Source organism: Peromyscus eremicus, chromosome 1 (genome assembly GCF_949786415.1).
Source record: "Peromyscus eremicus chromosome 1, PerEre_H2_v1, whole genome shotgun sequence".
NCBI classification, from domain to species: domain Eukaryota; kingdom Metazoa; phylum Chordata; class Mammalia; order Rodentia; family Cricetidae; genus Peromyscus; species Peromyscus eremicus.
Genome location: NC_081416.1, coordinates 188,233,717 through 188,261,601, shown reverse-complemented (window position 1 = coordinate 188,261,601; position 27,885 = coordinate 188,233,717). Strand labels below are relative to the sequence as shown.

At 37.9% G+C, this 27,885-nt stretch overlaps 1 pseudogene; it reads left to right on the top strand.

The window, feature by feature from the left end:
* Nucleotides 1-60: 60 nt before the first annotated feature.
* LOC131903568 (zinc finger protein 91-like) lies at nucleotides 61-27,885 on the top strand (annotated as a pseudogene).

The window sequence follows — 27,885 nt, the reverse complement described above, 5'->3', positions numbered from 1 at the left end:
TCTTTTCATGTGGTTTGACATTGTTCTCTAACAACTTTCAGTATTGATTTCAACTTTTCCTTTTTGACCCCTTGATTTGAAAGGGAAGTGACCATCTATGCATTGTTCCTGAAAGAGAAACTTAAAGAAGAGAAACAGTAAGAAATGGCTGATTCCCCAGTAAACATGTCAAAGGTCAGTGGTTGTTTCCACTCTTTATCTAAATCTATTATACTTTGATGCATTAAAAGCCTTTAATTTCTGATTCTGATAATTTTCTGAAATTTTATTATGAGCAGTTTTACAAAGAGACAAATAACAAAATCACACACTGAAATTAAGCAGACCCAAAGACTATACAACTCAATGTACTTTTATACATTTACAGTCATTATAGAGAAAAGAAGCTCTGGAGCCTCACGTGGGATTTTATATTTTCACAATTGAATATATTTTGATTTACTTACCCAACACCAAAACCCTAAAAACCTTTGACAGAATTATAACTAGAAAAGCAATTAGCTTTATATTCTTTTTCATAACGGGTGTTCATTACCTGTAGTCCCTGATAATTTAACCTTTCCTGTTCTCTTTTCTTCATGTTATACTGTGTCCACATATACATTGTTTCTATATACATATATTATTGGGTAGATTCAGCATATGAGCAAAAATGTGGTGTCTTCATTCTAAAAGTATATGACCACACTTAATATTACACATTTTGGGTCCCTTCATTTTCCTGCAAATTTTTATTTTAATTTTCTCTATAGCTGAATTGTCCTCCATCTTATACAATTTTTATTATCTGTTCATCTGTTGATAGATAATTAGTTTGATTCCAGTGCTTTTTTTTTGGTTATTAAAGCAGCAGTAATCATGGGCTATAAATATCTCTGTAGTGAAGTGTGTTGTTCTCTGGGTTTATGACCAAGAGTGAAAGAGCTGAAAATATGTTATTTCTCTCTTTGATTTTTTTAAAGAATGTCCAAACTTATTTCCACAATGGCTGTATTAATTTGTAACCTCCCCTCCATCAAAAGTGAATATGGCTTCCTTTCTCTCCATATCCTCACAAACATTTCTTGTCAGGTTAGTTTTCACAGTCATTCTGCCTGAGGTGAGACAGTATTTCCAAATAGTTTTAACTTTCATTTCCATGTGGCCTTTTTGGGATCCTGAGCTCTTTTTCAATGTTTATTGGTCATTTGAGTTTCTGTCCTTGAAAAGTGTCTATTTAGTTCATTTGCCCATTTTTTGTTTGCAGTTCTATTTCCTTGGTATTTAATTAATTTAATTTTTGGTGAATTCTTGCTATGAGCCTTATCCAAAATGTCACTGGTACTGATTATCTTAGCAATACCTTAAACATTTTTTGGTGTGTTTTTGGATTTCCCTCAACTTTTATTACTCTTGATAGTGAAGTGAATTATTCTTCAAAACTTCTGGAATTGTTGTTTGTCTCTGTTGGCTTATGAATATTCTTAGGGAAATTTTGGATTATACCAAATATGGCTGATGCAGATTTTTCTGTTTGTTCATAGCGGACCAAATAGTCTCAAAATTAATTCAATAGACTACTTATCTTATATGTTACTGTTAAAATTGACAGTATATAGTGCTGTGACAATCCTTGCTACTGTGGAAAAAAAACAAAACTCTTTGCCTATAAAATCAGTCATATATTCTGCTTTTCATATCTACTTTGTGCTATTTAATGGTGTGGCATTGGACCTAGAGTTTAAACATCCCAACTGAGCCTGTTGGAGTAGAGTCATGTAAGGCCCAGGTACACACAGGATTGATTTGTGTCAGTGTTTTAGCATGATCTACAGCTACAGCATTTAAAGCACATTTCCTCATCATGAATTTTACTTCTGAGACATGTCTGCTGTGATACTGTGTAACGTGAACTCAGCATCCCTAACAGATAGATAACCATGTCCAGGCCTTAAATGTATTCCTTCTTTCATGTATTCTTCTTGTAAGACTATTGTTTGATCTATTTTCACAGAGTTAGAACATTCATGATAGAATGTGACTGTATTGGAAATCATACTTTGAGTAATTTTCTTCGCTCATCTACATTCCATCTCCTTATATCCAGGAAAGCACTTCCAGGTAGCTCATAGTCAAACCCTAGTTTTTTTGTTTCAGAGTCTGTTGACATTCAGGGATGTAGCTGTGAACTTCTCAAAAGAAGAGTGGGAATGCCTGGAACCTGCTCAGAGGGCTTTGTACATTGATGTGATGTTGGAGAATTACAGCAACCTGGTCTTTGTGGGTGAGAATATTTTGCTTGTAGAATTCCTAAGCCATCTTTTGTTTGTTCTGACTTCATAGGACGTAAAATCTCTTAGGCTGTCCTGAAAAAAACAACAGAAGACAAGGCAAAGTTTAGTATTAGGAAAGAACTTTTTCATGCTATTTAGTTTTCTCTTTCCATTTTCCATTTCAGAGGTATCATCCATCCTTCATTTGGGTTCCAAGATCCATGTATAAACTCAGTAGCATATAATATTTCCACTCATATCTTTAAGTTTCATGTCCATTATTGCAGTTGATACGATTTTAATTGAGAGAAAAATTCAAGATACATAAACTGAAAATACTAAATATAATGAATTTGACTAGAAATATCAATCAAGAATTCCTGCTTACATTTCTCTGCTTTGTGTTTTCAGTACTGAGCACAGTTCTGTCTTAGACTTCTGTATTCTCTGTAAAAGTTCTATCATGGGTCATGGGTGCTTCAAAGAACATGTGGATTATGTATGCAAGGGAGGTGTGATTATCTGTCAGGAAAGAATGAGATTGCCCTGGAATGTGGAGAGGAGAGAGTAAGCACAAGCAGGGTGGGCTAGTGAATGAGCAGGACAACAGTGACAGCTTCCAGTGAAAGAGAAAGAAAGAGATGAGAGTGTTTTTGCTACATTCAATTCCACTTGAAAGGATTCCTGGTCATTTAACTTAGGGTAGTGTCCTGCCCTAGATTGCATCCTGTCTGTTGTAATAACTGTTAGAAGACATTGTGTCTTATGCACCTGAATGATGGTGACTTAATACTAGTACAAAATGCAGTTTTATTTGACTCTGCTGAAATCAGATTGGAATGATTTCACAAATTTTAAGTCTTAACATGAGTCCATGAAGTAGGATTATGCTGTAATTGCCATCCTTGTATGCATATCTTCATATTACATCCTTCATTTTCTCCCAGTGGAGAATACACATCCACCCTTCTGGGAAATAATCTCAGAAGTCAGTGTACAGAGTGGACTTGAGAATAACCCTGTGAGGAAAGTTAAGGAACACAGCAGAGTGTGGAGCTCAGACAGTGGAGGATAGACATATGCAATAACTGCCCATGACAGCCCTGCCTCATATGATCTAGAGCCTCTGATGTCTAACCGAATACTGTCTTTGCATCCATTACTTTTGAAGAATCTACTGTGTTTTTCTATAGAGAAAAATAAACCTTGTGATGCTTTTCAGTAAGACTTTAATCTTTAAGGAATTGGGTCTTCTGAACTGTACTCTTCATTGCCTATCACTTAGGAAGTATAAATACTTTGAGCCTGGGATTGGATTAACGCCCTCTTCTTCAATTTCTGAGAAGAAATATTTAACGATAGTGACATGTATTCTAAATATAATCACCCAGTGAGCTCTATCCCAAAGCTAATTCTCAGCTGTCAATTATTTTTCCATCTTTTTCCCAGTTAGAGATTTTTAATAAAGATGAGATATCTTTTATAAATCATTGACCTTTGAAGGCTGTCATGCTGTTTTTGTGAGTATCCATATAATTACAGTGAATAAAAAATGTCCATTACTGGGAGTTCTAATCTAAAGAGTTCCATGTTCACTTATGTTAAAAGAGAACTTAGGGAGACAGTCTTGGAACAAGCCCCATTAATCTAAATTGTACTCATTTTCAGAGAACTATTGCAAATGTGATCCTGACCATCAACATGTGAAGACTGGAAAGGAATCTTATCAGTGTAATGAGCTTTGCAAAGTGCTTCATGACCCCTCCACATGTGCACTTTATAGAACAATTGAAACTACAGAAAACTCTAATAAACACACATGTGGTAACCACAGGGATGCCTCTATTGACTCATCAAACCTAAATGGACATGAAAGCATGCACACTGGAGAAGAACTTTGGAAAACTAAAGACTGTGAGAAATCTTTAAATTTGTGTTCCATCATTACTCAAGATCAGGGACTCGACACTGCAAAGAAAGAGCACAGGCAGGGAGAAAATGGTGACTCTTTTGCCTCTTTATACAGTCTTTTGCAACAAGCAGTCTACATTTTAGAGGCTCCACACCAATGTAGGAAATGCGGGAAATGCTTCAAGACTGCCTCATACCTCACTGAACATGAGAGAATTCATGCTGGATTTAAACCCTATAAGTGCATCGTTTGTGAAAAATCCTTTACCCAGCCTTCAGGTCTTGAAATCCATCAGAGGCTTCATACTGGAAAGAGACCTTACAAATGTGGAGTATGTGACAAATCCTTTACCTTGAAGTCAACCCTTAGAAGACATCAGGAAATTCATACTGGGGAGAAACCTTACAAATGTAAGGAATGTGACAAAGCCTTTACCCGGGACTCAACCCTTAGAAGACATCAGAGTGTTCACACTGGAGAAAAACTTTACAGATGCAAGAAATGTGACAAGTCTTATACTAGCTGCTCGTATCTTAGAGCACATCAGAAAACTCATACTGGAGAGAAACTTTACAAATGCAAAGACTGTGACATATCCTTTATCCATATTGCAAGTCTTAGAACACATCAGCGAGTTCATACTAGAGATAGTCCTTACAAATGTGAGTTATGTGACAAATCCTTTCCCTTGAACTCAACCCTTAGAAATCATCAGAAAATTCATACTGGAGAGAAACTCTACAAATGTAAGGAATGTGACAAGTCCTTTATCCAGGCCTCACGTCTTAGGACACATCAGAGAGTTCATACTGGGGAGAAACCTTACAAATGTATGGAATGTGACAAATCCTTTACCCAGGAATCAACCCTTAGAAGGCATCAGAGAGTTCATACTGGAGAGAGACCTTATAGTTGTAAGGAATGTCACAAATCTTTTACAAGGTGCTCCTACCTCTTAGCACATCAGAAAATTCATACTGGAGAGAAACATACCATTGTAAATAATGTGTCATAGCATTTTTCCAGTATTCTCTGCTTTCGAATTACAACAGTACACAAAATGGATACATAAAGATCAGAAACTTGTAAAGGTTTTTAATGAAGGTTTACATTTAAAAAAATATCCTAGAGTTTATATTTAAATAAAATTCTGCAAATGTAACAGTGGGAAAAGCTTTTTATTTCTTTTAATGTGTATGCGTGCTTTGCCTGCAAGTGTGTCTGTGAATTACATGTATTCCTGGTGCAGGCGGAGGACAGAAGGGGTCATCAGATCCCCTGAATGTGTACTTACAGACCATTGTGAACTGCTGTGCCTGTGTTAGTAATTGAACACTGGTCTTCTGAAAGGACAAACAGTGCTCTTACACAATAAGGCATGTCTCCAGCCCCTGATTAAAACTGTAATAAAAACATCTTGTTCAATATCCAAAAATTCATAAGAATACCAGGTGTGCTGGTGCACTCCTTTATTCCCAGCACTCAGGATGCAGAGACAAGATGTCTGTGAATTGGAGGACATCATCATCTCCATACTGAGTTCCAGGACAGACAGGACTACATAAACTCTTCATCAAAAACAAAATAAATCCTAATAGAATCACATAAAAAATATGACAAAACCTTTAGTTTTCTCTCTAATTGTGCTGCACAATGGTAGGGAGTGTATACTCCCCATGTCTTTCTGTCCATTGGAGATTACACCTCTCCAAATGCATTGAATTTGACAAACCTTTAGATAGTGCTGAAATTGCAGAGATAAAAGAAAATTCATCAAAGAAAACACTGATAAATTCTTTTATTCACCTTCAAAGTCTTCATACTAGAGTCAAACCATACAAATAGCAAGAAAGTAACTGACTGTGAAGAGATAGGCTGTGACTGTGACATGGCAATGCTGACATACAACTTAGAAATCCCCAGATGTGGGGGGTATGAGGAGGGAGGAGGTGGGATCTGTGGGGGCTATGTAGAGTGAGTAGAATATTTCTTAAAGAAAACTGAAAAAAAAAATCCCCAAAGGCTAAGGATATGACATACACCTTTAATCCCAGCTAACTGGAGGCTGAAGAAGGTGTATCCCTATGAGTTCAAGGCCAGCACTGTCTACATTGCAAATTCCATGTCATCCAGGACTACACAGGGAAACTGTCTTGAAAAACCAAAACAATAAGAAAAACAAAGAAATCCCCAAGAGCATGTAGGAATTCACTTTGAAATACTTAAGAAAAATTGGGAAGAATTTACTTGAAACTCGATAATAAGATCATATAGCTCCCAGTAACTGCCAGTTCACCTTCACTGAGGGAAAGGAGACTTAGGACTCACCCTCAGCTATGATGAAACAGTAGTTACACCATCTTACATAGTTGCTTGTCCTTAGTAGTGTTTGAAGAGTTGAGTCTATGCATTACCAACTACCTCCTGCTAGAGGAGACTTCTTTCACCAACAGTAGAGTAGTACAAAGTGATAATTTTAAACATGAATATTTAGACGGTGAATTAACGCTCATGATCATTGTCAAAACATCAATAGGTTCTACCCTTTAACCTATACTTCCCAAGTCATGTTTTGTTTTGTTTTTTTTAAATTTTTTTTAACCATGGCATGAATTCCTCTCTGTGGTGCAGGCTTGAAATCTAATCAAGAGAGTGTTTGTTTATGTCTATAAACAGTGGTGCCAGTTTTGCACCAATACACACAAGTTCACTAGCAGGTTGGTATTGTAAGATGCATGGCCCCGGGGAAAGTAAGACCACTGACATAATTTCTCTGCCAACAGCCTGCACAGGACCTTACAGTGCTAGAAAAGCTAGCCAGCAGGGAGAGTTGCCTGGTAAGTTCAATATTGCTCTCTCTCTATCTTGCAACCAAAGTGTTGGGTGTCTTCAGCTATGCCGTGTACTTATGGTCCCAAGCAAGAGCACTGGGAATGACTGGCTTTGTTTAGGGTGACAGTGCAGCCTCCCTAACAAGTGAGTCCCAGGCAGATAACTAGTACCTGATACAGAGAGTTCCATTAAATAGTTCTGGTGACTGGGAGCAGCGTTATTTTCCCATGTGGGATACTTACGTTCAAAGTTTCATGAGGCTTCTTCACAAATCTTTACTCGAGTGATCCACCCACAATTCATCCCTTCTCCCTGCCCCATCCCCAGTTAAACATTTAGCACACATCATCCAATGCCCCATTCTCTTATAACATATGTTCTCCTATCCTCTCTTATTGTATTTTTTTAAACTTGGGTTGTAATTTGATAGGTTCCCATGTAGCTCCTTCACAGACATCTCATTTGAGTTGATCTTTCAGCAGCCCACTCTCTACTACAAATTTGAGCCATCCTGCCCCTAGGATTCCCACCCTCTAATTTCATAGCACCTGTACTCTACTATCTATCCTCTCTTCCTCCATCTCCCCACTAATGGTCTATTTCTAGATCCCTGGCTTCTACATGTCATCTTATTTGAACACACAAAACCAAGTTTGTAGCTTAGACACACAGATTTCAGAGAACATGGGATGTTTGCCTTTTGGAGCCTAGGTATCTGAACTCACCATATTTTCCATTTTCTTACATGTATATCTATATTTCACACTTTAATTTTTCTTTACACCTGAATAATATTATGGGTTATATAGATAAGTATCATGTCTTCATTCACCCATGTTTCAGTTCATGGACATCCACGTTGATTCCATTTCCTAGACACAGTGAATAAAGCATCAATGAACTTGATGGGCAAGTGCTCATTGGTAAAACGGCAAGTCTTTGGAGTTCATGCCCAGAAATGGGTATTGTGTATCAGTTTCCTCTGAGATTAAATCCTTCCATCTTGAAGAAATCTCCTTAAAAACCAGGGCATGCATGAAATGTGAGGTAAAGGAATGTGATGCTCTAAGGCAGTGGTTTTCAAGCTGGCTGATGCTGTAACCCTTTAATCCAGTTCCTTATGTTGCAGTGATCCCCATCCATATAATTGTTGTTATTTCATAGTGGTAATCTTGCTACTGTTATAAATTATAATATAAATATCTCATATGCAGGATACCTAATATGAGACCCCAAAGGGATCATGCATGACACAATGGTTGAGAGACACTGCTCTAAGGGGAGGTGATACATTCAGTCCTGCAGAGAAGCTCTTAAAGCTCAGGAATAGAAAACTTATTAGCTTTGGGAAGTCACAGAAACTTGCAAGATTCACTAGAGCCCTCCTGTGTCAAGCATATACAATTGGTAATGACTGATGACACTGTCAGACAGCTGAGCTGTACAGAAGATGCTCAGAGCAGCCATGAAGCAGACACAGTCAAGCTGCCTGGACCAGACAACAAGCTGCCTGGAGGAGGTAGTGAGTGGCTTGAAGGACACTTCCAACCTCCCTTGAGCTGCCTGCAAGCTGTGCAGTGATCTCCAGGTTTCCAGCTTCATTAGCCATCACCCTCACAGGGTCCTGCAGCTGTCATTGAGTCGTTTGGGCTTCTATACGTAACCGCTCACCCACACTCTTGTAAGTTACCCCAATAAAACCCATTGTTCTACTTGGCTTTAGAGATGACTCAGTGGTTAAGAGCATTGTCTGCTCTTTCTGAAGACTCATGTTGAAATCCCAGCACCCTTACATGGGAACTCAATATGCAACCTCACTCCAGGACATCCAATGCCCTTTTCTCCCCTCATCGAGCACAAGGAACGCACATTGATGCAGACAAAACATACCTAAACACACACACACACACACACACACACACACACACACACACACACACACCAAAACAAAACAAAACAAAACAAAACAAAAAACAAAACAAAACACCTCACTGGTTCATCAAGTTAGACTTCATTAGTTTCCTAATTTTGATTTTTCATTGCTTTCTTATCTGTGGTAAGTAGATATTTGTCATTGTTTCCACAGGAATAGTGCCATGGATCAGTTCTGTAATTGGCTCACAAAAGAGTTGTGTGTTGTTTTATTTTCTTTCCTTTTAATTATTCATTTATTTGAGAACATACACACTGATTTCAAAAGTTGATTCTCTAGTTCCTACTCCAACAGCAGTGTTTGACCTCCTTCCCCATATTGGACATCACTGGTTATCATTTCTATTCCTGATGATGGACATTGTAGCTAGGACAGCATGGAGGCTTAAGGAGTTCTAGTCTGCATTTCCTGATAGGTATGTGAACTTTTTTGTTTGTTTAGTGTGACTTTGGGTTTATTGTTGTTTGTTCCTTTGTTTTATTTCTTTTTACTTTAAATGTTTTGAGATTATAATTACACCATCTCTCCTTTCCCTTTCGTACTGTCAAATCTCTCCACCCCCATACCCTTTCATGCTTTCTTTTAAATTCATGGGCACTTATTTCAGTAACTGTTATTGCATACATATATGTATATTGGTATACATATATATTCCTGTTGGGCTGTCAGGGCACACACCTTTTCCCCTGCACTTGGGAGGAGGTCAGGCAGATTTCTAAGTCCAAGACAAGCCTGATCTACACACCAAGTTCCATGACAGTGAGGCCATACAGAGAAACTCAGCCACTAAAACAAAAACAAACAAAAAAGAAGCAAAGGAAAGAAAAGAAAAATATATGTTCCTAAATATAACCTTCACTGTCCATATAATTTTATTTGTATGAATGTTTCCAAGGCTGTGATACAGAATAACCAATTGATGGGCTCTTCCTGAGGGGAGACCATGTCTTCTGCTCCCAGCATTTTCCAGTTGTCTGTAGTTCTCTGTGTATGGTTGGTTGAAGTGGGCTTTTCCCCATCCACTTTGGCAAGCTCATTGTACTTGAAGTTGCTTAGCTCACATTATGTGGGTATGTTAGTGAAATTTTAGAGCTGTAGTTTCTGGCATTACTAGGTGTGATGGCTACTCTTGGTAGTCAACTTGACTACATCTGGAATGAACCACAATTCAGAAATGGAGCACATATCTGTGAGAGATTATTTTTGCTTGGTTTAAAGGGGGTGAATCCACTTGTAGCCTGGACCTTTGAGGTCGGAAGATACACACCTTTGAAAAAGATATTGAGGCTGGAAGTTATACCTTTAATCTAGGCCACACCTTCTCTTGGAAGCTTATATAAGGACAGGGAAGAAATGAAGCTTTTGCTCCTTGCCTGCTTGTGGGCTCACTTTCTTACTAGCACTTCCATTCCTTCACTGGCACTGAAGCCTACTTCTTTGGGATTCCAGTATATACTGAAGATCAGCTAAGATATCCAACATTGTGGACAGAGTAATAACTAGATGTTTGAATTTTCTGTTCACTGCTAGCCATTGATGGATTAGCTGGACAGCAGCCTGTAAGTAATTCCAACAAATTCCACATATATATATATTCATATATATATATTCATATATATATATATTCATATATATATGTGTGTACGTATATATTGAGAGAGAGAGAGAGAGAGAGAGAGAGAGAGAGAGAGAGAGAGAGAGATTGATTCATTCTATAAGTTGTGTTACTATAAAGAAACCTGATTGACTGTACAGATTTTGGAACCAGAAGTGGCTCTAGAACAACAGAAGTATAAGGATGAATCCTCTAAGTATCTGGAATAGGATTTTCAATTTACCAGTACATTCAGAATACTGGAGTCTCTCCAGTCACTCCCTCTTCTGTGACCATGGAGAGTACTGCAAGTCCATGGTGTGAATTATATTACAAAGTTAAGGACATAAATGCATTTTATTATCCTGATTCACCAATTGTGAGTGGTAATGTATTTGGGGACACTGTATATGAAACTTTTGATGATTTGGGAGAAAATAAGGGAAATGATGCTGCTGGTTGGTTGTTCTTAGCATTTCTGGATAAATTAATGAAGGATAGGTACGTGTTCCATCATAAAACTAACCAACTTCTGTCATTACAGAAAATTGTGAAGGACAACAAAGAACTTAGTGATAAAATTGGCTGGCTTCAGATGCAAATAAACAGTCTAAAGTTTTCTAAGTGTGTCCTGGAAGAGCATCTTCTCTTCAGCAACCACCAAACTCAAGATGCAGAAAATAAGACTGAAGCCCTCATTATACGGCAGGCTGAATTACAGCAAAAATTCAAGTCCCATCCTCAGACAGTTTAGGCAGTTGAAGTAAGGGCATTAATTGGTAACGATCGGCATCCTGTCACTTGGGGTGAGGATGTGGGGCAAGATTATTATGGCTGAGAACTTGAATCATCAGATTGTCAAGGGTTTAATATCTCCTGAGGAAGTAGTACCATGAGCCTCATCCCTTTTCCACATTTTACTGAGGAAAATAATCCTTCATTGTCTGCTGCACCAGAAGTGACTTTCTCTGAAGGATATTCCAACCAAGATAATATTGATGTTCCTCAGGGACCAGCAGTAGTTGCCTGTAGACCTATTACCAGACACAAGGCAATATAGACTCCTAGAGGAGCTGGAGAAAGTGTAGCCTATGAGGAGGTATGCCACACTACTAAAGGACTTAATGATTTTCCTAATTATTCTAGCATAAGTCTGGGGAATATGTTTGGGTATAGCATGATCCTAATTAGTCTTAATAAAAAACCCTGAAGTCAGATATTGGTGTAAAAGCTGAAAGATCAGAGAAGTAAAGGAGCAACTACAATCACCTCTCCAATTCCTTAGACTGAATAGGGCTGAGTTCCTTTCTCCACCCTGCCTCATCACTTCCTCTCCACCTAGCCATATCATGTCCTGTCTGTCTGTATAGACCTCCAGAGCCCTATGGTTGACTAGTGGCTAGCTCTACCATCTGATCTCTGGACAAGCTTTATTTGTCAGAAAACAAACAAAATATCACTACATTTCCCCCTTTTTGTCTAAAATACAAAGAGAAGGTTATAACTAACATAGAAAAACTATATACAATGAGTACAATAACTATATAAAATATTATACAGGCAAGAATTATATTAACAATGTCTAGTCAATTAGCATTTGACAAATTCAGAGAAAATACTCCATTATTTACCCTGTTTAGGTGAGTCCAAAATGTTGTACTTAATTCACTTTCTATCCTAACTTGTATTACTAACCCCAAACAGTGTTTTTATGTCTAGCAATCTTATTTACTTTAAATCCCTTATATGAATGTCTTATCTGAATTTGTTAACAAGGAAAACTATAACTATCTAGTCTTCATTTCCCTCAGCGATCTGAGAAGGAAATAATATTAGCTGAGTAAGCAGGAAGTGCAAGAAAGTGACTTCCAAAAAATGTGAGAAATGACAGAATCAGCTGGTTGCCTGGACAGTCACCCAAAGTTCCTCTGTAATTTTGGGGTATCATCTTTGACCTACTGGCCTAGCATATCTGACAGACTTTTCTGTGAAGCAGGATATTCTAAAGGGCTGTCCTACCTTGTCTTGGTAAAGTTTGGCAGTCACTTTCTTTTGTGTCCTACTTGGCCAATTTGGACAGCACACTGTCAGTAGTTGAGGGAAGGGCAGTTTCTTGTCCAGGGGCTAACTTTTGCCACAAAGAAAGTAAACTCCATATGGAATTTCTTCAATGCCCATCATCTTCTCTGTAGTAAATTGGTGCTGCCAGGTACCAACATGACTCATTGTCATAAAAAAAGAACCTATGTTATTAAAATATCTTAAAGGCCATATTCTGTAGATCTCTGAAGTGTTTGAAGACCATTTATCTACCTAAAATATATTTCTGTTTGACTTTGAAAACATATCTAATATGACTACAAGTTTAATTGTAATGGTGACTACTAATCTTCATTTCTTTATTATCCTAAATAGTTTTTAATTTTAAATTTCAAGGACTACAAATTGCATTACATTGTTAAATGAGCTGTATAGGTACAGTATTTTGAACAAGATTAGAAATGTATGCCGTATCTTCTAACAAAAATAACCTTAAATTTGTATCAATATACAAAAATCCATATTGATATAAAATATTTAAAAGTAATACTTCCTTTTTTGGTTTAAAAGTAGATTCAATAATCTACCTTTTTATACTATCATTTCTTTAACATATATATATATATGTATATATATATATACATATATATAATAACAAAAATAACTTCACTTTTGTATCAGTATACAAAAATCCAAGCCAACGTAAAGTATTTGAACCAGTAGTGTTTTTTGGTTTAAAAGTAGATTCCGTAATTATATCCTATCATATCTATATCCTCCCTTTTTTCTTTAGAATGAGAATCCAGAATCTAATCTCCTTTTTTTTCCAGCTTTTTTCCTGACCATTACCAATAACAACTTGTAACCAACCCTCCTAAACAATGACAAATACCTATAAGACATTGAATGACCAATAACCACCCACCCCACCTCTTGGGAATGAGGGCATTGTGTTCTTAAAATTACTTCCTTCTGTTTAGGGGTAATAGCATCTTTAAGGGAACCTGAAAAAAGTGGGTTGATTTTCAAGTCCTGGGAGAGCTAGCTATGTCATTTGTCATCCAGTTCTGCATAATGGGGAAATGCAGGGCTTATCTCAAGTCCTGGCTAGAGTAGTGGTGAGGCTGGACCATCTCAGCTAGCCACCTTGAATTTGTCCTGAGCAATTTGGAGTCCAAAGCCAATTTTTAGGTGGTGTTTTTCAGTTAGTGGCATTATCATAGTTCTGGTGAAATTGTCACTGAGGGGCCTCATCCTTCTTTTGGAGACTTCAAAGTCGCTATTAGGCATGGTTGTGGTTCACTGCAGAAGCTTAAACGTTTTAAATTTCATATGCAGCAGATCTCAGAGAGGTTAAAGGATCAGTATTTGTTATGTACATCCAGAATACAAAAACAATTCCTAGTTGCTTGATAGAAACTCAAACCTGAAATCATGTACAGGAAGCTAGATGAAGTCTTTTTCTAGAATTAGTTAGTATTCTACATGACCTTTAATATCATGATAAAAGTTAATATATATATTAATCTTATAAATTTTGAGATAATATTCATGCCTATGAAAAAGTTTCAAAGAGTCAAAATAAAAACCAAAGGATTATGAGATTAGTCACAAAAAATATAGTCTCTAAATTTTGGGGTTTTTTTTGTTCCTTACCAGGTGGCTCTTCTGACATGAGATGGAGATTTTGCATTTTCCTTTAACAAGCATGCTTGGGTTTAGAGGAGAGAGCCATGCTCAACTTCAAAGCCAGCTTTAATTTGTAATTTGACTGGGATTACAAAAAGACCATTTACAATATGTGTCTGTAGAGAACAACAGAAACAAACATCTGGGAAGATTTATGAAATTTTATCCTGTTTTAGATGTGATATACCAATAGGCCAATTTACTCTTTTTCTTGAGACATATTTTTGGATAATTTGTCCTTTTTCTTTACATGTCTCTGTAATGGCCGCGTGTGAGCCTCTCCCCCTCCCTCCAACAAGACCACCAAGGAGCCGATTTCCAATGTAAGAACAAAAGGTTTCGTTTATTCCGGCCTAGGCAGGGACCTTCCCAACACCACTTTACAGTAGGTGAAAAGAGGGAAGGTGCAGAGCACTCACTTTAAGGGGTTATATAGGAAAGGTTCACATGCAGAATGTTACATATCTCGGGGACTAGGGATGGGGTAAGCATAAGGTTGCTAATTGCTAACAGGGTTCTGGGTATCTATAGAGACATACATTTTTATTCCCTATGTCCTGTTTTTGTTGACACATTCAGAATTATTGTTGCAGTCCTACACTCTCTTTCGAGTTCAACTTCTGGTCAATCAAGCCCATTACTCTTTCTGTCTTGTTTTGCCAAGTCTAGGATACACAGATTTATTGTCCCAGCCTTATCTTTCCCACAGGTTCAACTTTTGGTCAATTCAAAAAACGCTGGTCAGCAAATACCTTTAGAGGAAGAAGGGGGAAGGGGAAGGAATGTCTTTTAAGATGGCTACTAATTTCTCCCTTTCATTCTCATTTGTCCAATAGTCTTCAGATTCCTTATCTGGAAGTCTTCATTCTCTTGAAAAGTCAAAAACAAAACCCTACCCCAAACCTAACTTTGGGGAGGTTCTCTTTTGGCTAATTATATCTGATCAAATGAGAAGCATTTGTTAGTCCTATAAGTTAGTTTAGATTGAATAGTCATGCTGTTTGATAAACTATGACCCTAGGTTTTAAATTGCTCTGGGAAGGACTTCCTCCACAGTGACAGGAAGGGACTGAACCAAATTTCTAATAGGGACCTCTCACACGCCCCTCAAGCCATTTCCCAATGGCAAAAAGTTACCTTCACTGTCCTTTGTTGATCTACATTCATTGGTCCAATGCCTACCTTTGTCATACCTTTTGCATAATACAGATAGGAAAGGCATTCTGTTTGGATTATGCTTAGAAAAGGCATTGTTTCTAGGAACACACTGTTTACAATCCCTTTTTAGGTGACCTTGTTTACTGCAATTGAAACCCTTGAAACATATATTTTTATTCAAAACTCTGAAAATCACCTCTCCTATATAAGAATCATCATGGTTCATTATATCTCAGATCCATTTCTCCAAGGGTGCTGATCTTGTTTAACAGCCTAATAACATTTTTGCATTGTGCATTAGCATTCTCAAAAACCAAAGATTCAATTAATATTTGAGTACCTTCTGAATTTGGTATCATTCTATTTACTGCTGAAGTCAATCTTTGTAAGAAATCAGTGTAGGTTTCCTTTGGGCCATGTATAACTTCAGTAAATGTCTCAATTTTCTTTCCTACTTCAATTTTGTCCCAAGCATTCAAAATGCTGCAGGGAATAGAGCCAAGGTGTGGTCATGGTATATAGATTGTCTTCGTACATTAGCATAATCTCCATCTCCAAAAAGTTAGTCTTGGGAGATTTCCACACCTCTAGCCCTACTTAATTGTTCAGTGGTATTAGCCTCATCTTTCCACCAGGTCCTCCATTGTAATTGAGGACCAGGCTCCAAGATTGCTATAACCAAGTCTGTCCAGTCTTGAGAAATAATTCTATTACAAGTTGTCCAGATGTTTAATATCTGCTTCACAAAAGGTGAATGCAGGCCACATGAGACTATTGCTTCCTTGTATCTACTTAAATCTAACATTTCCAAAGGAGTCCAATCAGGTCTTATACAGCCTTGGGAATATCTATCATTTGACAATCCCTGTAAGGTTACTGGATAAATTAAAGTTGGTTGTTTGAAAACCTTAGGCTGTTCCTCTCTAAACTTACTATGCTTACTAAACTTACCTATGCTTACTAAACTTACTATGCCTACTAAACTTACCTATGTCTTGGTATGACTATCTCTATGATCTGTTTTAATAAGTTTTTCTAAAATTTATACCTTAGCACTCATATCTAAAATAATTATCTTCTCATTAAATTGCTCCATTTTCAACCATCCAGCACATTACCATACAGAGACCTAACTCCTTCCATCACAATAGTGTTTCCCATTTTTTAACGTGGAAAAAACTCTCTCTTTCAACTAATTGCTCTCTTAAAGAACTCCCAATTGTCTCACCAAATCTGCTGACAATGGTGATCAGATGAAGGGGAAATGTGAAGCTGACTGCTGCTGTGTAGAACAGCAGAAGCCTGAGAGGGTTTCAAGGCAGCCAGAGGAGGGGGTTCAGGGAAAGCCCACAACCCGCCTGGAGAGAAGAAGGCAAAGACCCAGACCTCTGCACAGGGAATGTGTGAAAGCAGCTAACTCTTGTGGTACGTGGAGCCCAAATGCCTGTGGAGTTTGCTGCAGAGAGGCCCTGACAGAAAAATCCCAAACTCGCTCAGGTGGGTCCTGTGAGCCTTTCCCTTTCCTAGATTGATTGTGGTCTAGTGTGAGGTCAATGCAGGTCAGTACAGTTGCTGTTGGTTACTGATTACAACAGCTGTGTGCAGTCTAGAGAATAGCAAGTTTTAGTCCTTCCCCCTCTTCCCTTATTTCCTTTCCAACTCCCCTTCCTCAGTGTTCCCGGAGCCATAGATAGGATGGTGTAACTGACGTTTTTAGGGCTGGAGCCACATACCTTACTCATTTTCTGCATCTGGGACAGCAAGGGTCTCTGCATTCACCACTGCATTAAAAGTGTTTCTCTATATTTTATGTAAATATACTTTTAGCATTAGTCTAAAAAGAACTTGTTTGAGTTAGTAAAATACCAAGACCACTATATAGTGGTGACAGCAGTACAGCCAGGCATGAACTCAGTCCACTGACTTCTGGAGACACCATTTCTATTCATATTCAAAGTTCTTGAAACGTCTCTCCCCAAGGTACAATTGCAGTATTTTGTTTTTGTTTGTCAAGTTTGTGTTAGCGATGGGACGTTGGCATCTGAATTTAGCGTGTTATCGTTTGTGTAGGTATGTATGTAGCCCAGGAGTCATGTAGTCAAGTTGAGGTTAGGCTGTCTGTGTTTTATCTGAAGGGCTCGGAACTCACTGTGGTGGTGAGATATCGGGGTGCAGCGTCCTCCTAGATCCAGTCCTGGTCCAGGCTGGTAGCGAGCATGTGGGGAGGCTGTGCAGAGCTGGTCCAGGGCAGCCTGACAGCTGGAGCTGTGAGGAAAGCAGCCTGAGACCCAGTGGGAGGGAAGGTTCAGTGGGGCGGGGACACACAACCGGAAACAGCCGCTGGGAGGATGTGGCGCATTGGCTGGGTGTAGGGAAAGAGTGGAGTGTGGGCGGGATTAAAGAGGTGACGTAAACGGAAGCTGGGACACAAAGTGAGCACAGGGAGGTAGGTCAGTATCCGATGTCAGCAGTGAAGAGTGCCCATTCCCTGTCGCTGCTCCAGGTCCTGCACTGTGGGGAACCGCGTGGTGCAGACCTGGGAGCGGAGGACACGGCGGGGTGTCGCGGGGACCCGAAACCTCCCCGGAGCCGCAGTCTCCGCGCGGGGCGGCCTGGGAAAGTCACCAGTCAGCAGCGCAGTGGCGGGAACCGCAGCCCGGCGGCCCTGGAACCTCCCAGGTCAGAGGAGCTGCGGGGCTGGGACACGGGAGGGGAGGGACCGGGGGTGCAAGCAGTTTCTCTTTGTTCATAAGGAAGCCGGCTCTGAAGTTCTGCTGTGGGTGTCTTCCCTTGGTATATGGTATAAGTCTGTTTTGTTTGTTTGGTTGGTTTTGTTTTTAATTGATCTTCTGATTACCAAAATATTCTTGTAAGAATAATATAATCGAATATTTGAATTTATCTATTGAGATTTGCAAACACGATTCTCTTTACTACGATGGAAATGACAAAACGGTTGAAATTTACAAACATCCATACTAACTTCCGTGTTATACCGATTCCCGATTCAAGAGAGTGAATTTACCTCCAGACTTGGAATCTCCAAGAACTTTTAGATTATAGCCATGAAAGGAACGCCTGCAAATTTCATTGAATCTGAAACTGTTTTTTTTTTCTAGTTCCACAGTATACTTAGAAACATTTCCTTTTAAAAGTAAACCTTTATCCACAATTAATCTTCCATCTGAGACATGTGCACACGGGGATGTAAATACAGCATTCTGAAAAGTGTCTTTGCCAGGCCTGGTGGCACAGGCCTTTAATCCCAACACTCGGAAGAGTCAGTTGGAGTGCGGTCTGTTAGAGGCTGGCAAGTTTTACATGGACAGTGTATTCAAGGACAGAAAGACCCTGTTTCAGGGGAAAATAGAAAATGACAAAAGACATTTAAATGCATTATAGTATAGAATAATTTTAGAAAGCATATTTTGAGTAATTATGATAATGCATCTACATCAGAAAAATGTCTGCAATAGTCTTTTGTCTCCTTAGTCCAAGAAAAGCACTCTGACCCTGGACACATGACCAAACTGTTATTTTTGGTTCTTGTATTTGCTGTGTTTGAGACCTGAACTCACAGTGTTGCTGTGTCTGGCCCAAACTCACCATGTAGACCAACCAAGCTGGACTGGAAAACACAGAATTCCACCCACCTGTTTCTCCCAAGTGCTAAGATTAAATTTGTGCACCAACAAGACAATTCAAACTGTTGTTTTTTTTTCTTTTGTGGTCTGTTGACAGCCAGTGGTGTGACTGTGGACTTCTCTCGGAGTGGCAATGCCTGGACTCATCCCTGAGGGCTTTGTACTGGCACTGGATATTGCAGAATTGCAGCAGAATAGTTTCTGTGGCTGAGAATTGTTTGCTTGCAGTCTTCCTTGTTCCTCCTCAGTATTTCTTGACAAACTAATCTGCCACTGTGTGAACTTATGTGAATGAGTCTCACATCCCACAGAACAAAGTGAAATCCTCAGAGGAAAAAAGAAAATTTTCATGGTATCTTCTCTCTTCTTAATGTGTATTCCTTAGGTCCATGATCATTTTAAGAACCTCAATAGTGTATAATATTCTCTTCCCAATCATTCAGTACCATTTCTGCCCCTGAGTTTTGACTGAGCTGTGATTGGAAGTGGGATTCCAGTTATTATAACTAAAAATGCTTTCTAATTGTTTTTGGTATTCTGATCCTGCAGGACAGTTGGAATCATTTTATAATCCTGTATTTAGTTTTCTCCTCATCTGTTTAGCATAGTCCTGTGGTAGAAATCCAGGTGCTTCCTGAACCATCTATTTCCCATGTGCAGGGCTAACTGATCACCATGACCTGTTCACCTGTGCAGCAGAACAAAGTGTCCTGGAAGGAGAGAGGAGACAGGAGCTAAGGATCCAGGTATGGTGGAGACATTGGTGAAGGAGTGGAAAGAGGATCAAGTGAATGTGGAAGTGGGACATGAAATCAGTTTTCCCACATTCTGTTTCACTAGAAATAATTCTGGAGACTTCCACTGAGAAACATCTCAAGATTATTTTAATGTAGGCATGAGAAAACTTTCTTCAGAAGAATTGATAATGGAGTCAAATAAAATTCCATTTGACTATGCACATGAGTGATGCTGTCCCTATTCATTCACATCATGGATCATGTTTTCATACCATTATTAAGTCATTTACATTTCTTTGATTTTAATCTGTTATAAAAATGATGAAAATTAATACCTCTAGTTTTATTTATTTTCAGAATTTTTGAGTTTGGATATTCTAGCACATTCTCTATCTTTTAGTGTTTTTGTCTCCATTCCTGAATATAATGCCAATGGAGTTTTGATAAGAATCAAGTATACTGACAGCCTGATACACTCTATACTGTCCCCTATTGTCTGTTGGAAATTAGGATAAATATTTAGAATTCAGTAAGGACTTACGCTGATTTAGTAAAGTACTGGTTGTAGGTTCTCTTCCAAGATCCATACCTTTACTAGCCCTGGGGAAACAGGCTAGGTTTCAAGTACCAGGCATGACTTTCCTCTTGTCGAGAGGGTCTTAATCCAATTAGAAGCTGTTGGTTACAACCTAATTATGTGTGCCACTTTTGTACCCTTAGGGCTACCATGCAGTACAGATCATTGTTGTGGTTCATAGATGTCATAGCTGGGTAGGACAGTTGTTTAGCTCCCTCCTTTGGAAGATTATGTGTCACCTTCTGATACCATGAAAGCTAGTCCCTAGAGAGGAGGCTTTAAGGTCAGTTCCATCTTGAGTTCTCTAGTATTTGTGTCTGAAGTGTGTGGCTTCTTCAACACTAGAGACTCAACTTCTGCCTCTAGGAGGGAACCATGGGCAACAGCAATACTGTGTAATGTTTGGAAGTCTCTAGAACACCTCTGAATAACAACTTCAAAGCAGGCTTCTTATACCTGGTCTTGGTCATTTTGTTAGAAATTCTGTGGCTCTTGTGAGGAGCATTATCAGTCCAGTTGGGAAATTTTCATTTACACTTTAAATGTATATGTTTACAGAGACTTAGATATTATAGGGTTTTTTTTTGTTTTGTTTTGTTTGTTTTTGATGGATGGATAACAATCAAGGAATAAATGGATTCCTTATGAATTTTCCAGACATCCTTACTGTTATTTTATCTTTTTTCTTCTGTGTTTATATCTGTCCCTTTTCCATAATTAAATCCTCATCCCTGTTTTCCCATTTCCCCCTTCAGATCACTTGTTCCCTGTTACTCCATCCCTATTACTCCCCCCGACATCACACTGTGATCTCTTCTTACTTTTCTGGTTACTGCAGTCATTCCAGGTTGTGTACTCACATCTGAAGATTTGGAACTAAGAACTTCCTATGAGAGAATATGCAATGTCTTTATTTCTGGGTCCAGGTTACCTCACTCAGTATGGTCTTTTCTAGGTCCATCCATTTACCGGCAATGCTCATTATTTCAATTTTGTTTACAAGAATAGTATTCCATAATGTTTATGTACCAAACCCAAACTTCCACTATCCAGTTGAAGGACATTTAGATTGTTTCCAGTTTCTAGTATTGAACATGGGTGAGAGAGTATGTGTATAGTAGGATGTCAAGTCCCTTGAGTGTACACCAAGGAAAGGAACAGCTGGGTCATGTGCTGAATTTGTTTAACTTGAGAGTTTGTTTAATTGAGGATTCTCTATTTTGATTTTTTGTGTGGCTAGTTTTTTTTTTTTATTGAGTTTTTATTTCCTGTGTTTTGTTTTTATTGTTGCTGGTTGGATTTTTGGTAGTATTCCTCCTTCTTTTTGAGAAATAGTGGTTTGCTGTCTTGCCCATGGATGATTATTCTCCCATTTGCCTGTATTTCTCTATTCTTCACATGAAATTGGTTATTTCCCATGTTCTCATGAATGATTCCTCTGACTCTCTTGTATATGTTTTGCCTCTAATTTATTATCTGTCATGCTTCTTTAGTGAAATCAATTGTGTTAATTGCTGACTATCTTGACATGCACTTAATTGTCTATCAATTTTAAGAGAGTAGTGTAGATGACTACAGAGTAGTTTTCTTTGTGCAGCAAGATGCTTGATGGTAATTTTCTCTTCAAGCTTCAAATCTTTCCATGATCTCCTGCTTTGATATCATTGACTAGACACCTGGTAGAATTCTGTTGCTTGTGTCTTTTCACGTGGTTTGATATTGTTCTCTAACAACTTTCAGTATTAATTTTCACTCTCCCTTTTTGACCCCTTGATTTAAAAGGGAAGTGACCATCTATTCATTGTTTCTGAAAGAGAAACTCAAAGAAGAGAAACCGTAAGAAGTGGCTGATTCTCCAGTAAACATGTCGCAGGTCAGTGGTCCTTTCCACTCTTTATCTAAATATGTTATACTTTGATGTATTAAAAGCCTTTCATTTTCTGATTCTGATAATTTTTTAAAAATTTTATTATGAGCTATTCTGCAAACAGGGAAACAACAAAATCACACACTGAAATTAAGCAGACCTAAAGACTATACAACTCATTGTACTTTTATATAGTTAGAGTCATCATAGGGAACAGAAGCTCTAGCACCTTATGTGTGATTTTGTATTTTCACAATCAAATATATTTTGATTTCCTTATCTAGCACCAAAACCCCAAAAACCTTTGACAGAATTAGAACTAGAAAAGCAATTAGCTTTATATCCTTTTTCATAACTGGTGTCCATTACCTACATTCAGTCCCTGATAATTTAACTTTTCCTGTTCTCTTTTCTCCATGTTATACATTGCCCACATATACATTGCTTCTATATACATATATTATTGGGTAGGTTCTGCATATAAGGAAAAACATTGTGTCTTCTTTCTGAATGTATGAATGAAGTGTGTGAGTGCACTTAATATTACCCATTTTGAGTCCCTCCATTTTCCTCTAGGTTTTTATTTTAATTTTCTCTATAGCTGAATTTTCCTCCATTTTATACAATTTTCATTATCCATTCATCTGTTGATAGATAATTAGTTTGATTCCAGTACTTTTCCTTTGGTGATTAAAACAGCAGTAACAATGGGATATAAATATCTCTGTAGTGGGGTGTGTTGTTCTCTGGGTATATGGCCAGGAGTGAAAGAGCTGAGTCATATGTTATTTCTCTCTTCAATTTCTTTAATAATCTCCAAACTGATTCCCACAATGGCTGTATTCATTTGCAACCTCTCCTCCATCAACAGTGAATATGGCTTCCTTTCTCTCCATATCCCCTCAAACATTTGTTGTCAGGTTAGTTGATGATAGCCATTCCGCCTGGGGTGAGGCAGTATTTCCAAATAGTTTTGACTTCTGTTTCCATGGTGGCCTTTTTGGGATCCTGAGCTCTTTTTCAATGTTTATTGGTCATTTGAGTTTCTGTCCTTGAAAAGTGTCTATTTAGTTCATTTGCCCATTTTTTGTTTGCAGTTCTATTTCCTTGGTATTTAATTAATTTAATTTTTGGTAAGTTCTTGCTATGAGCCTTATCCAAAATGTTACTGGTACAGATTATCTTAGCTATACCTTAAACATTTTTGGTGTGTTTTTGGACTTCCCTCAATTTTTAATACTCTTTTAAAAGTATTCTTTAAAACTTCTGGAATTGTTGTTTGTCTCTGTTGGCTTATGCATATTCTTAGGAAAATTTTGAATCAAAACAATATGACTGGTGCCAATTTTTCTGTCTGTTCACAGTGGTACACATGTACTCATAAAATTAATTCCATAGACTACTTATCTCATATGTTAATGTTAAAAATGACGTATGTAGTACTGTTACAATCCTTGCTACTGTGGAAAAAACAAAACTCTGTCTATAAAACCAGTCATATATTCTGTCTTCCATACCTACCCCTTTGCTATTTAATGGTGTGGCATTGGACCTAGAGTTTAAACTTTCCACCTGAGCCTGTTAGAATAGAGTCATGTAAGGCCCAGGTACACACAGGATTGATTTGTGTCTGTATTTTGCCATGATCTAAAGGAACAGCATTAAAGCACATTTCCTCATCCTGAATTTTCGTTCTGAGACCTGTCTGCTGTGATCCTGTGTATAAACACAGAATCCATAAATGATAGACATGACTGTCCAGACCTTAATTGTATTTGTTTATTGTATACTGCTTGTAAGACTATTGTTTCATGATAGAATGTCATTGTATTGGAAATCTTATCTTTGAGTAATTATCTTCGCTCATCTACATTTCATCTCCTTATATCTGGGAAAGCACTTCCAGGTAGCACATGATCAAACCATACTTTTTTGTTTCAGGGTCTGTTGACATTCAGGGATGTGAGTGTGGAATTCCACCAGGAGGAGTGGGAATGCCTGGACTCAGCTCAGAGGGCTTTGTACATTGATGTGATGTTGGAGAATTACAACAACCTGGTCTTTGTGGGTGAGAACATTTTGCTTGTAGAATTCCTAACCCTTCATTGTTTATTCAGGTGTCATAGGATGTAAAATCTGTTAAGCTGTCTTGAAAAACCAACAGGAGACAAGGCAAAGTTTAGTAGTAGGAAAGAACTTTTTCATGCTATTTAGTTTTCTCTTTTCATTTTCTATTTCAGAGTTGTCATCCACCCTTCATCTTGGTTCCAAGATTCATCTATAAACTCAGTAGCAGATAATATTTCCACTCATACCTTAAAGCTGCATGTTTGTTATTGCTATTGACATGGTTTTAATTGTGAAAAAAGTTCAAGATATACAAACTGAAAACAGTAAATATAGTGAAGAATTTTACAAGAAATATCAATCTAGAAATCTTAAATTCCTCTGCTTTTTCTTTTCATGTACTGAGTGCAGTACTGTGTTAGACTTCTGTATTCTTTCTAAAAGTTCTAGCATGGTTCACGGGCTACCTGAAAGAACATGTGGATTATGTATGCAATTTAGGCCTGATCGCCTGTCTGGAAAGAATGAGATTGCCCTGGAATGTGGAGAGGAGAGAAGAGCCACAACCAGGTTGGGCTAGTGAATGATCAAGAGAACACTGAAGGCTTCAAGTGAATGAGAAAGCAAGAGCTGAGAATGTTTTTGTGATGTTGAATTCTACTTGAAAGGATTCTTAATCATTTAAGTTAGTGTAATGTCCTGCCGCAGGATGCATTCTGTCTGTTGTAATAACTGTTAGAAGACGTTGTGTCTTATGCACCTGAATGATGGTGACTTAATACTAATACAAAATGCAGTTTTATTTGACTATTGAAATCAGATTGGAATGATATCACAATGTTTTAAGGCTAACATGAGTCCATGAAGTAGGATTATTCTTTAATTGCCTTCCTTGTATGCATATCTTCATATTACTTCCTTCATTTTCTTCCCAGTGAAAATACACATCCACCCTTCTGGGAAATAATCTCAGGAGTCCAGGTACAGAGTAGACTTGAGAATAACCCTATGAGGAAAGCTAAGAAACACAGCAGTGTGTGGAGCTCAGACAGTGGAGGATAGAAATAAGCAATAGGTGCCCAAACACCTGCCTGACAGCCCTGCCTCAAACGATCTATATTCTCTGATGTCTGGCAGAATTCTGTCTTTGCATTCAAAACTTTGTAGAATCTACTGTGTTTTTCTATAGAGAAAAATAAACCTTGTAAGTAAGATTATAATCTTGAAAGGAATTGGGTCTTCTGAATGTTACTCTTCATTGTCTTATACTTAGTGAGTATAAATACTGTGAACCTGGGATTGGATTAAACTTTTCTTTGTCAGTTTCCAAGAAAACATATTTAACGATTGAAACATGTATTCTAAATATAACCACTCAGTGTGCTTGATTCCAAATCCAGTTCAGGGTTGTCAATTATTTTTTCCATCCTTTTCCCAATTATTGCTTTTTGAAAAACATGAGATATGTTATAAATCACTGACCTTTGAAGGCTGTCATGCTTTTTTTATGAGAATCCATATAATTAGAGTAAATGAAAACTGTCCTTTACTGAGAGGTCTAATCTAAAGAGTTCCAGGTTCACTTATCTTAAAAGAGAACTTAGGGAGACAGTCATTTATCGCATGTTCATTATTGGAACGAGCCCTATTAATCTGAATTGTGCTCATTTTCAGAGAACTATTGCAAATGTGATCCTGTCCATCAACATGTGAAGACTGAAAAGGAGTCTTATCGGTGTAATGAAGTTGACAAAGTGCTTCATGACCCCTCTACTTGTACACTTTATAGAACAATTGAAACTACAGAAAAGTCTAATGACTACAGATGCAGTAACCACAGGGATGCCTCCGTTGACTCTTCAAAGCCACATCAACATGAAAGCATGAACACTAGAGAAGATTCTTGCAAATCAATAGTCTGTGAGAAATCTTTAAATTTGTATTCCATCATTACTCAAGATCAGGGACTCGACACTACAAAGAAAGAGCACAGGCAAGACAAATATGATGGCTATTTCAGCTCTGTATCCAGTCTTTTGCAACAATCAGTCTACATTGGAGAGACACCACACAGGTGTGGGAAGTGTGGGAAATGCTTCAGTACTGGCTCAAGCCTCACTGTACATGAGAGAATTCATACTGGAATTAAACCCTACAAGTGCAATGTTTGTGAAAAATCCTTTACCCAACTTTCAAGTCTTAAAACACATCAAAGACTTCATACTGGGGAGAAACCTTACAAATGTCAAGAATGTGAGAAGTCATTTCCTCAGTTGTCAGCATTTCGTAGCCATCAGAAAAGGCATACTGGAGAGAAACCTTACAAATGTAAGGAATGTGACAAATCCTTTGCCCACTGTTCTACTCTCAAGAGTCATCAGAAAGTGCATACTGCTGGGAGACATTATAGTTGTCCAAAATGTGGCATCATCTTTCATATGCGTTCACACTTTAAAACCCATTACAGACTCCATAGAATAGAGAAGCTTTACAAGTGCAATGACTGTGACAGATCCTTTCCCCACTATTCATTATTGAGTAGGCATAGGAAGACTCATTCTCTAGTGAAGGTTCACAAATGCAAAGACTGTGGTAAGTCCTTTCTTAAATTATCACGTCTTAACAGGCATTACAGAATCCATACTGGTGAAAAGCCTTACAAATGTGAGGTATGTGACAAATCCTTTACCTTAAATTCAACCCTTAGAAGACATCAGAAAATTCATACTGGGGAGAAACCTTACAAATGTAAGGAATGTGACAAATCCTTTTTTGAACACTCATATCTTAGAATACATCAGAGTGTTCATACTGGAGAGAAACTTTACAAATGTAAGGAATGTGACAAATCTTTTGCCCAATCTTGTGGTTTAAGAAACCATCTGAAATTTCATACTGGAGAGAAGAAACTTCACATATGTGAAGACTGTGACATATCCTTTATCCGCTATTCGCATCTTAGAAGACATCAAAGAATTCATACTGGAGATAGACCTTACAATTGTAAGGAGTGTGACAAATCCTTTTCCAGTTGCTCACATCTTAGAAGACATCAGAGAATACATACTGGAGAAAGACCTTACAGTTGTAAGGAATGTGACAAATCCTTCTCCAGTTGCTCAAATCTTAGAAGACATCAGAATGTTCACACTGGGGAGAAACCCTTCAAATGTATGGAATGTGATAAGTTCTTTACCCGGGACTCACATCTTCGAACACATCAGAGAGTTCATACTGGAGAGAGACCTTATAGTTGTCAGGAATGTGACAAATCTTTTGCCTACTCTTCTAGTTTAAGGAGTCATCAGAAAATCCATAATGGAGAGAAACCATACAAATGCAAAAACTGATGCATCCTTTATCCAGATTTCCAAGCTTAGGAGACATTAGAAAATTCATACTGGAGAGAAACATACCATTCACATAATGTAACATATCTTTTTCTACTATCCTCTGCTTATGAATCACAAGAGTATGCATAATATAACCATACAGATCAGAAACTTGTGAGAGTTTTAATGAAGGGTTAAATTTTAAACAATAGCCTAGAGTTTGTATTAAAATAAAATGCTATAAATGTAAC